Source organism: Lissotriton helveticus, chromosome 3_1, assembly GCF_964261635.1.
Source record: "Lissotriton helveticus chromosome 3_1, aLisHel1.1, whole genome shotgun sequence".
Taxonomy (NCBI): domain Eukaryota; kingdom Metazoa; phylum Chordata; class Amphibia; order Caudata; family Salamandridae; genus Lissotriton; species Lissotriton helveticus.
In genome coordinates this window covers 1574009254-1574019719 of record NC_136061.1, presented here as the reverse complement: position 1 = coordinate 1574019719, position 10466 = coordinate 1574009254, and positions in this window count along the sequence as shown.

The window sequence follows — 10466 nt, the reverse complement described above, 5'->3', positions numbered from 1 at the left end:
GCTTGCAAGACCGGTCACTCCTATATGATCTTCAACTGGAAATACAATGCACACAATGGTAAGCATTACGATGTTACCTGGGCAGAGGGCTTTGACTGAACCACTGCACACGCCCGCAATAAAATCTGTGCATCTCAGAGCCATCGGCAGTGCTTAATTTGAGCTGGTGCTTTCCGGTGCTCGGCACCGGCACTTAATTGGTTTCCGGTGCTCAGCACCGGCACTTAAGTGTCATCACACACTTATGACACTCTGCCACATGGTGGCGCTGCTCATCTAATTTAGAGATGAGCAGCACGTGGGTTGTTTATAAATACAAAATACAATAAAAAATACTCAGTCCTGCCTCCCCAGCCATTCCTTTAGCTCTAGGGACACGGAATAATCTGAACTGTCCCACTTGAAGGTGAAACAGCTGGTTAGCGGTTGTTTTGGTACCGTCATTGGCAGCGATGACAGGGCAATCGGTGGTGCAAGCTGTACTGGCCTCCTCGTCAGAGGCCCGGTACATATTATGTTACAAGTTAAGCACTGGGTCCATCGGGGATGACTTGATAAGTTTGCGCGTGCTGCGGGCGCTGTGTCTCGCGCTCACCAGATTTCTTTTTAAGCAACCTCCTTGACCCTGCCAGCACATTTACTGACCCCTGCCCTCACTGTACTCCGGAATAAATGAAGACAGCCTGGAAATGTGGCAAATAAAGATCGCCGCACTTCCAGGCCATCTTCATTTACATGCATCTGCAGAGGTATATGTGCCCCCCTGGTAACCCATCCATGCCCCCCCAGGGGGGCGCGCTCCACAGTTTGAAGACCTCTGCCTTAGAGGCATCAGTAGCTACCGACTATCCACAGACTTCATCAACACACCTAGTACCATCAAAGGGCAGACTAGAAAGGAGCGCCTTCTGGGATGCCTCCGCCTTGCATGACCTCATTCAAATGTGGCGTCTAGCCGAGACAATGGAACCAGAAATGTCTGCAGCAGCAAACAAAGAATCAACAGTAATGCCCAACAACAGGCAAACCTGATGCTCCACCATAGACAGGAGAAAAATGACACCATCCCCTTGCTGAAGTTCCTCAGACAAGGCTTGAAAGTCATGCGGGATGGACTGAACAACATACGAGCATGATACCCCGCTCTGATGGAAAAGTTAGAAGCAGAATATGCCCGCTTCACAGCACTGTCCACCTTTTCATCTATCCGGTCATTTGGGAAGGTATCCTCGGAGATGGTGGAACCCCCAGATGCCAGGCCTGCCATTGGAGAATCCACCTTCATGGGAGGAGGGAACTCAGAATGCAAATTACAAAGAGCATATCTCTTAGCAAGAAACCTAGGCAACCCATATTTCTCAATGTCAACCCACTTCCTTGATAATAGCCTTATGGTTGGGAGGAGTCCCATGCTCCTTCCGACGGTACTTCGAGAAGAAATCCTCCTCCACATCCAGATGAACCACCTCAGGAAAGGCTAAATTGTCCTTTAAGGTGGCCAGAGCCTCCTACAACTCAGCGCCTTTCACGAAGCATCCACTCTGATCCACCTCAGAACCATCAGAGTCATGATCAGGCTGGGAGGAACTTTAGGTATCTTAGGTACAGGGCCCTCTCATGCTGCAAAAGGTGAATCCCCAGCCTTATTACTCATGGCCTGAAGAACAGCAAGATTCATGCCCACAGTCTGATGGGAAGAAGCAGGCACCAACAGCATCTCCTAGCCAGAAGAAGCATGTCTGCTCATCTCAGAACATCTTCCCTCCATGTTTGTAATCATAAAGTGTCAACATGAAGGAAAAACTGTCACTGCCTTAAATGCTCCCTTATGGCACTTACCTTGCTAGGAAACAAGCACTACCACCATGACGCTGCACATGCTTGACAGCAACCAATGGCAATATCAGGAACCAAAGGAGCACACAGGTTCTATAACAAGAAGCAGAATGGGAGTCGCAGACCAGAAGAAGACCCCGTGGCCCCTGATCCCAGGTAACAATGCACATGGGCAGGCACCCTACGCTGCCCCAACATGCACTGTGCAGGGGCACCAGGAACATGAGAGGAATGAAGGGAACCCACTGCTCACCCACATTTGGCGCCAGACCAGCAGATGAACACAAATCATTACCCCCTCACAAGAGCATTGTTGTCCTAAATTGTTCAGCGGAGGAGTGGCGGTGACTCAAAACAGACACCGAATCCGCCGCTCCCAATCTCTAGAGTATAGGAGTGGTGCAGGCACAAAGATCACCACCCCATCGCCACTCCTAAACGCTCAGCAGAGGAGCGGCGGTACCCAGAATGCCACATGAGAATCGCCGCACCCAATTGCTCAGCACCATAGTGGTGGCACAACAAAAACAAAAGCGCATGCTAGAGCAGTCCCACCAAAACCCAAAAAAATAAAATAAATCACCACTGCAATAAAGCATCCAGCGCCGGCAGCGCAGGATTCCATGGGTGTTCCTTGCTGGAATACAGAGAAAAAAACAGATTGTTGCATGTGCTTGCCCCACCCTAATAGGTCAGGAGCCAGACACTTCATGTCAAACCGCCATCTTGGGTGGGGATTTTTGTTCTATGGTTTAATGCTGTGTCCCGAACACGAAGTGCTCAATGGTGACTGTGATGAGGAAGACAGAGGAGGAAGGTAATACCAAAGCTGCACAGTCTTGAATCCACCTCAGGGTTCTTTGATGTACTGCCAGACACAGACCTTGTTATCTGACTCTTGCAGGTATTTTTCTTTCTCTCTTTTTGACTGTGTTTCCACCTTTCTCTTTCTTTCCCGTCTGTGTGTTTTCCCCACTCCTGCTCACAGTCAATATCTGATGTGAAAAAAATGTGTCAGTCGCCAAAAATAAGTGCCATTATCACCAACACCCTCCCCCCTGCCCCCTCCGGCAACCACAGGCTCAAATTAGGCACTGGCGCATAGGTGTATAGGGGCTCTTGGAAAGTATTTCTTCTAGGTCATTAACTCTGTATTATTCTGAAAATGCCTACTTTGTTTCCTGTTGTACTGCTACAGCCAATCAGATATTGTAAACAAAGTACTAGCAAACAACTTTGCACGCTTGAAAATGGGCTTGTATTTTTGAATAAATATGTAGAATAAATGGGTGCCAAAAAATCGACAAACTATATCAAATGTTGTGCAAAGGTTGGATGTGTTCACACACCACATGCAAACTGCTGTTCCTGGACGCTTTACAGTTCTCTGTAAATAGGCCACACACATTGCTCTGACTTGCACCGCAATATTATCTCTTTTCAGCCTTGAAGACATTAATCACCCGCACAAAGGTTCAGATTGAATCTGCCTTCTCTCCAGTTTTATCTCAACTCTCTGCAGAGAGTAGGTTCCCGCCTGCGTCACTGCCCTTGATAACGAATGGAGGCCTTCATTCGCCAGCTGTACATTATTCCAGGTTGTCCTCTCCCACACACCGTCATTCCACTGTCCGTAAGAGCTGTCTTTAACATCCAGCTTTTCCTGCAAATTTCTAGAGGGGAAGATGGACACATTCAGCTTAATGAGTGGATCAAGTGGATGTTTGTAATTCGTCAATTAATCAGAAGGCAGAGAACGCACTAATAAGTTACAGACTACAATGTGGCAATCTGAAAAGGCTAATAGTATCATTTGCGCACCAAAAGTAGACCAGGTCAGGGCATTTGCTCTCAAATGACCAATGGCGTACCTAGGTTGCTATTGGCCCTGCTGCAAGCAAAGTTAGTGGGCCCCCTCACTAGGGAGACATCTCAGTCTGTCATTTACCCCCGACATCCCTCAACCTCCTTTGACAATCTGCATCTGCCATGTCAAAACGTACTACCATTCACATACACCCACTTGTATTTTCCGTCCCTGCACCGTCTTCCTGCAAGTCAAAGTCATAACCTTCTCAATCATCAACAAAGCCAATAGGTCTGGTCCTTGCTAAGGGAATGCATTTAAAGACATAGCAAGGCGGGGTCCCACATTCACACCACTACCCTCACATACGCCTATCTCTCAATCACTGCACTCATACAACCATATGCCTTACTCTTCACTCACAGAGAAACAACTTTCAACCTGTAGACCACTTATCCTATGCACTCAAAAGACAATGTTAATCCTGCATTCACGCAGGCCCCCACCTTCACTATGCTCTCACAAAACATAGCGGCTATTGTGCACTCACGCAATACCACTACTCACACACAGGTACACCTCTCACTAGGAAAGAGCAGAGTTTGAACAGATGGTGGCACAGGAGGTAGTATCTGGTGCATCTGTCCACTGCTGCAATTCAAAGCTGCTGTGGTAAGCTAAACGGAAGCCTGGATGTCTGCAGAGGTTACTTAATTTCCAGTTGGCCACACTTGAACTAGCACTGCAGTCTATGTGAGTCTGATTTTGGGGATGTTTGAGTGAAAGACTCTTAGGATAAAATAAAAAAAACACGTGCCTTTTAAATACAGGGTGGTGGTTTTCTTTGTAGTGCAATCATGTGCTAAAAAAAATAAAGAAAAACATAAGAAAAAGCTCTGGCAACTAAATGCGGAAAATAAAAAGTACAGCTTCAAACTGGTCTGTCAACTTGGAATAGTAAAAAAATAATTCAGAGTATACAGAATACAGTGTCAATATGGCGTGTGGTTTTGAATCTTGCCGTAGTGATGCCTGGTGTTCTGCATAAGAAATCTGTGGTCCCGTAGCAATGGCAGCGCAGGGGCTGGTACTGTCATTACTTAATTAGTACATGTCTGCACTTTCAGATTAGCTGCTGCTGGGTGATGAACTAAAAGAAATATCCCCAGAGGTCGAACTCCTCTGGATGCGGAGTAACACAGAGTAAGTAGGCATAATAGTTTCCCTCAGACTGCCTGACATCCTAAAGGCCAGCATTTGTCTAATAGGCAGAGTTAAATATTGGCAACAAAGCCATTGGCTGAAGGAGGCTAATCCACTACCCATTCATAAGTATGCTTTGAAGAGCTAAACTAATATGTGAATAACACTGTCTGATAAATACCTGAAGTGGGCTTACCCAAAACTAATTTTCTCTGAGCAAGATTATGTCTTATTTTTGAGAAAACATGAGACTGGTGAGACAGCTAAATCAGTCTTTTTTCCAGACCAAAAACACACCAAAATAGCTCCAGAGTACTGAGCAGGAGCACAGGCGGACCTTGGCTCTCATGTATGAGACATACAGCACAGGTCAAGTGCATCATAATCTTACCTGAAAAATATGAACTTGTGTGGTACTGCAAGACCAGTGCAAGTATCCTTCAAAGACATGGAACAAGTGTTTTACTGCAGTGCCACCCAGTGCAAGCTTCATTTAATGGCATGGAACAAGTGTGGTACTCGGGGCAGTGTAAACTTGCTTCAAAGACATGGAACAACTGTGCTACGGTAGGGCCAGCCAGTGCAAGCTTCCTTCAAAGACACGAACCAAGGGGCCCCATTAGGATGGCGGGTGAATTGCCCCCGCCGGGCCGGCGGTAATAACCGCCGGCCCAGCGGGGGCAATGCACACGCCATCCCGGTAGAAATTACCCCCCGCCCTATTACTATGGCTGGGGGGTCCGCAGCGGTTGGAAATATCATCCACCACTTTTCCGCCTAGTCGACATGTCGACCGGGCGGAAAAGGGTAAAATATGGCGTTGTCTGAAAGACACTGCCAGCCATATTAGAATGTGCATTTTTGAATGCCTTTCCATGGCAGGCATGCAGAGTCTGCTTGGTGGACCCGTTTTGGGCCCCCATGGACTCCAGGTGGGGTGGGGCGTGTACATTGGGGGTACCTATGGTACCCCCGTGCCTTTCAAAGAACAATGTGGCAGGCACCGCGCTGTGCCTGTCACGTTGTGCTATGAAAAGCACAACATGCATTTTTAGCATTGCGGCGGGCGGTGCTTTCAGCACCGTCTACCGCAATGTTAAAAATATGGGATGCGCCTGCCAGTGTGGCAGGCGCATCAGAATGGGGTGTGCAGGACCGCTGCGAGCATTGCGGGCGGTCCCATTCCCAATGGTATGGCGGGCGGTCAAAGTCATACCAATGTGCCATACTAATGTGCCCCCAAGTGTGGTAGTGCGGGGCCACTGCAAACTTCCTTCAAATACAGGGAACAAGTGTGTAACTGTGCAGCACTATTAATTCCTCCCTGAGATACAACAAACAAGTAGCATGTCATATTTGGTACAAGTGTAAGGAACAGCACAAATGTCTGACAAAATATCGACAGACAGAAAATTGACCAACAAAAATATTGACAGAGACATATCAAAGTCAAAAATAGCAAAGTCCTATCAACATAAAGGTAAGTACAAAAATATCTGAAAAATAATATTGTTGTCAAAAATATCGACGTTAAAAATATTGTTTTTTAAAATGTTTTAATAATAATGTAAACATTAATCAATAATACATATAATTACAAAAATATAGATATAAATATTACAACATATTTAAAAAATAATGACTAACCCCTTCGCTGCGGCGGGTTTTCAAATGGGTTTGGGCATGGAGCTGCCCGGGACCCGTGGAGCCCGTCCTGGGCACTCTGACCTGCTGTTGGCCCGGGGGGAGGACTGCCCGGGACCCGTGGAGCCCGTCCTGGGCACTCTGACAAGCTGTTGGCCCGGGGAAGGGAGCCCCAGACGACCGGGACCCGTGGAGCCCGTCCTGGGCACTCCTGTATGCCGTTGGCCCGGGGAAGGGAGCCCCGGACGTCCGGGTCCCGTGGAACTCGTCCTGGGCACTCTGACATGCCGCTGGCCCGGGGAAGGGTGCCCCGGACGCCCGGGGCCCGTAGCCCGTCCTGGGCACTCTGACAAGCCGTTGGCCCGGGGAAGGGAGCCCTGGACGCCCGGGACCCGTGGAGCCCGTCCTGGGCACTCTGGAATGCTTTGGCCCGGGGAAGGGAGCCCCGGACGCCCGGGGGAGGACTGCCCGGGACCCGTGGAACTGGTCCTGGGCACTTTTACATGCCGTCGGCCTGGAGGTGGGTGCCCTGGACGCCCGGGGGAGGCCTGCCCGGGACCCGTGGAGCCCTTCCCGGGTACTTTGCCAATGCCGTTGGCCTCATGGAGATGGTTGCCCCGGACGCGTCCGGGGGAGGCCTGCGCGGGACCCATGGAGCCCGTCCTGGGCATTGAGCCATGCCGTTGGCCTGGAGATGGGAGCCCCGGACGCCCGGGGGAGGACTGCCCGGTACCCGTGGATCCCGTCCTGGGCTCTTTGACATGCCGTCGGCCTGGAGGTGGGAGCCCCGGACGCCCGGGAGCGGGCTGCCCGGGACCCATGGAGCCCGTCCTGGACACTTTGACATGCCGTCGGCCTGGAGGAGGGTGCCCGGGACGCCCGTGGGAAGCCTGGTCGGGACCCGTGGAGCCCTTCCCGGTTACTCTGCCATCCCGTTGGCCTCCTGGAGATGGGTGCCCCGGACGCCCGGGGGAGGTCTGTCCGGGGCCCATGGAGCCCGTCCTGGGCAGTGTGACATGCCGTCGGCCTGGAGGTGGGAGCCCCGGACGCCCGGGGGAGGGCTGCCCGGGACCCATGGAGCCCTTCCCGGTTACTCTGCCATCCCGTTGGCCTCCTGGAGATGGGTGCCCCGGACGCCCGGGGGGAGGTCTGTCCGGGGCCCATGGAGCCCGTCCTGGGCAGTGTGACATGCCGTCGGCCTGGAGGTGGGAGCCCCGGACGCCCGGGGGAAGGCTGCCCGGGACCCGTGGAGCCCTTCCCGGGTACTTTGCCATCCCGTTGGCCTCCTGGAGATGGGTGCCCCGGACGCCCGGGGGGGAGGTCTGTCCGGGGCCCATGGAGCCCGTCCTGGGCAGTGTGACATGCCGTCGGCCTGGAGGTGTGAGCCCCGGACGTCCGGGGGAAGGCTGCCCGGGACCCGTGGAGCCCTTCCCGGGTACTTTGCCATCCCATTGGCCTCCTGGAGATGGGTGCCCCGGACGCCCAGGGGCGGTCTGTCCGGGACACGTGGAGCCCGTCCTGGGCATTGAGCCATGCCGTTGGCCCGGAGAATGGAGCCCCCAGACGCCCGGGGGAGGTGTTGCCCAGGCATATCTCATCTGGTCCCCCGGGCAGAGAACCACCAGCCCTGGAGAGGTGTCCGGGCGCACCCTGCCCCTAGTAATCCGGAGGGAAATTACCCCCCTTTCTTGCAATCCGTGCACGCGAGGTGACAGAGGGGACCCAAGGCGTAAAAGAACCCGACCTCATGGAGCCCTAGCTGGGATCCGGGAGGCGAATGGCACCTCATCGGGACTTCCAGGGAAGCCCAGCCATCTGGTCGCCCCATTGGAAAGCATCGCGGGCGACCAGATGGCCGGGATCGAAAGGACTCCCAGCTCCCCATCCATCCCAAGCCTTCGCGGTGGGGTTCCTGACTTCCTGCCCACGCAAGGCAGGGCTCTTGGACCCCGGCTGGGCCTCAGGCGCAGGTTGGACCACCGGAGCTCCAGGGCCCGGACGACCTGGGGGGAGGAATGCCCGGGACCCGTGGAGCCCGTCCTGGGTACTTTGACATGCCGTCGGCCTGGAGGTGGGTGCCCCGGACGCCCGGGGGAAGCTGCCCGGGACCCATGGAGCCCGTCCTGGGTACTTTGACATTCCGTCGGCCTGGAGGTGGGAGCCCCGGATGCCCGGGGAGAGGTCTGCCCGGGACCCATGGAGCCCGTCCTGGGTACTTTGCCTATGCCGTTGGCCTCATGGAGACGGGTGTCCCAGACGCCCGGGGGAGGACTGTCCCAGACTCATGGAGCCCGTCCTGGGCACTTTGACATGCCGTCTGCCTGGAGGTGGGAGCCCCGGACGCCCGGGGGAGGGCTGCCCGGGACCCATGGAGCCCGACCCGGGCACGCTGCCATGCCGTCAGCCTGGATGGAGCCCCGGACGTCCGGGGTACGAGTGACCGGGACGCATGGAGCCCGTCCTGGGCCCTTTTCCGTGCCTTCGGCCTGGAGCCCCCAGACACCCAGGGGAGGGCCACCGTGAAAACCATGGAGCCCGACCCGGGCACTCTGCCATACCGTCAGCCTAGATGGAGCCCCGGACGCCCAGGGGACGAATGCCCGGGACGCATGGAGCCCGTCCTGGGCACTTTTCCATGCATTCGGCCTGGAGCCCCCAGACACCCAGGGGAGGACATCCCTGGAAACCATGGATCACGACCCGGGCACTCTGCCATGCCGTCAGCCTGGATGGAGCCCCGGACGCCCGGGGGATGAATGCCCGGGACGCATGGAGCCTGTCCTGGGCACTTTTCCATGCCGTCAGCCTGGATGGAGCCCCGGACGCCCGGGTGACGACTGCCCAGGAGCCATGGAGCCCGTCCTGGGCAATTTGACATGCGGTTGGCCTGGAGGAAGGAAGCCCCGGGTGGCCTAGGGAGGTGTTGCCCAGGCATAGCCCATCTGGTCCCCATGGCAGAGAACCGCCAGCCTCGGAGGGGTGTCCGGGCGTACCCTTCTCCCTAGTAATCTGGAGGAAAATTACCCCCTTTTCTTGTAATCTGTGCACGCGAGGTGACAGAGGGGACCCAAGGCGCGAATGTACCCGACCTCCTGGAGCCCTCGCTGGGATCCGGGCGGCGAATGGCACCTCATCGGGACTTCCAGGGAAGTTCGGCCATCTGGTCGCCCTTATAGGAAAGCGTTGCGGGCGACCAGATGCCCGAGGGGATCCGGGCGACCAGATGGCCGAGGGAATCTGGGCGATCAGATGGCTGGACACGGAAGTGAAGCCGCCTGGACTCTCCCGACCCTGTCCCTGTCCCCGTCCCCGTCCCGGGACGAATGCCCGGGACGCATGGAGCCCGTCCTGGGCACTTTTCCATGCCTTCGGCCTGGAGCCCCCAGACACCCAGGGGAGGACCACCGTGAAAACCATGGAGCCCGACCCGGGCACTCTGCTATACTGTCAGCCTGGATTGAGCCCCGGACGCCCGGGGGACGAATGCCCGGGACGCATGGAGCCCGTCCTGGGCACTTTTCCATGCCTTCGGCCTGGAGCCCCCAGACACCCAGGGGAGGACCACCGTGAAAACCATGGAGCCCGACCCGGGCACTCTGCCATACCGTCAGCCTGGATGGAGCCCCGGACGCCCGGGGGACGAATGCCCGGGACGCATGGAGCCCGTCCTGGCCACTTTTCCATGCCGCCGGGGTGGATGGAGCCCCGGGCGCCCAGGGGACGACTGCCCAAGAGCCATGGAGCCCGTCCTGGGCAATTTGACATGCCGTCGGCCTGGCGGAAGGAAGCCCCGGGTGGCCTAGGGAGGTGTTACCCAGGCATAGCCTATCTGGTCCCCATGGCAGAGAACCACCAGCCTTGGAGGGGTGTCTGGGCGTACCCTGTCCCTAGTAATCCGGAGGGAAATTACCCTCCTTTCTTGTAAACTCTGCACGCGAGGTGACAGAGGGGACCCAAAGCGTGAAAGTACCCGGCC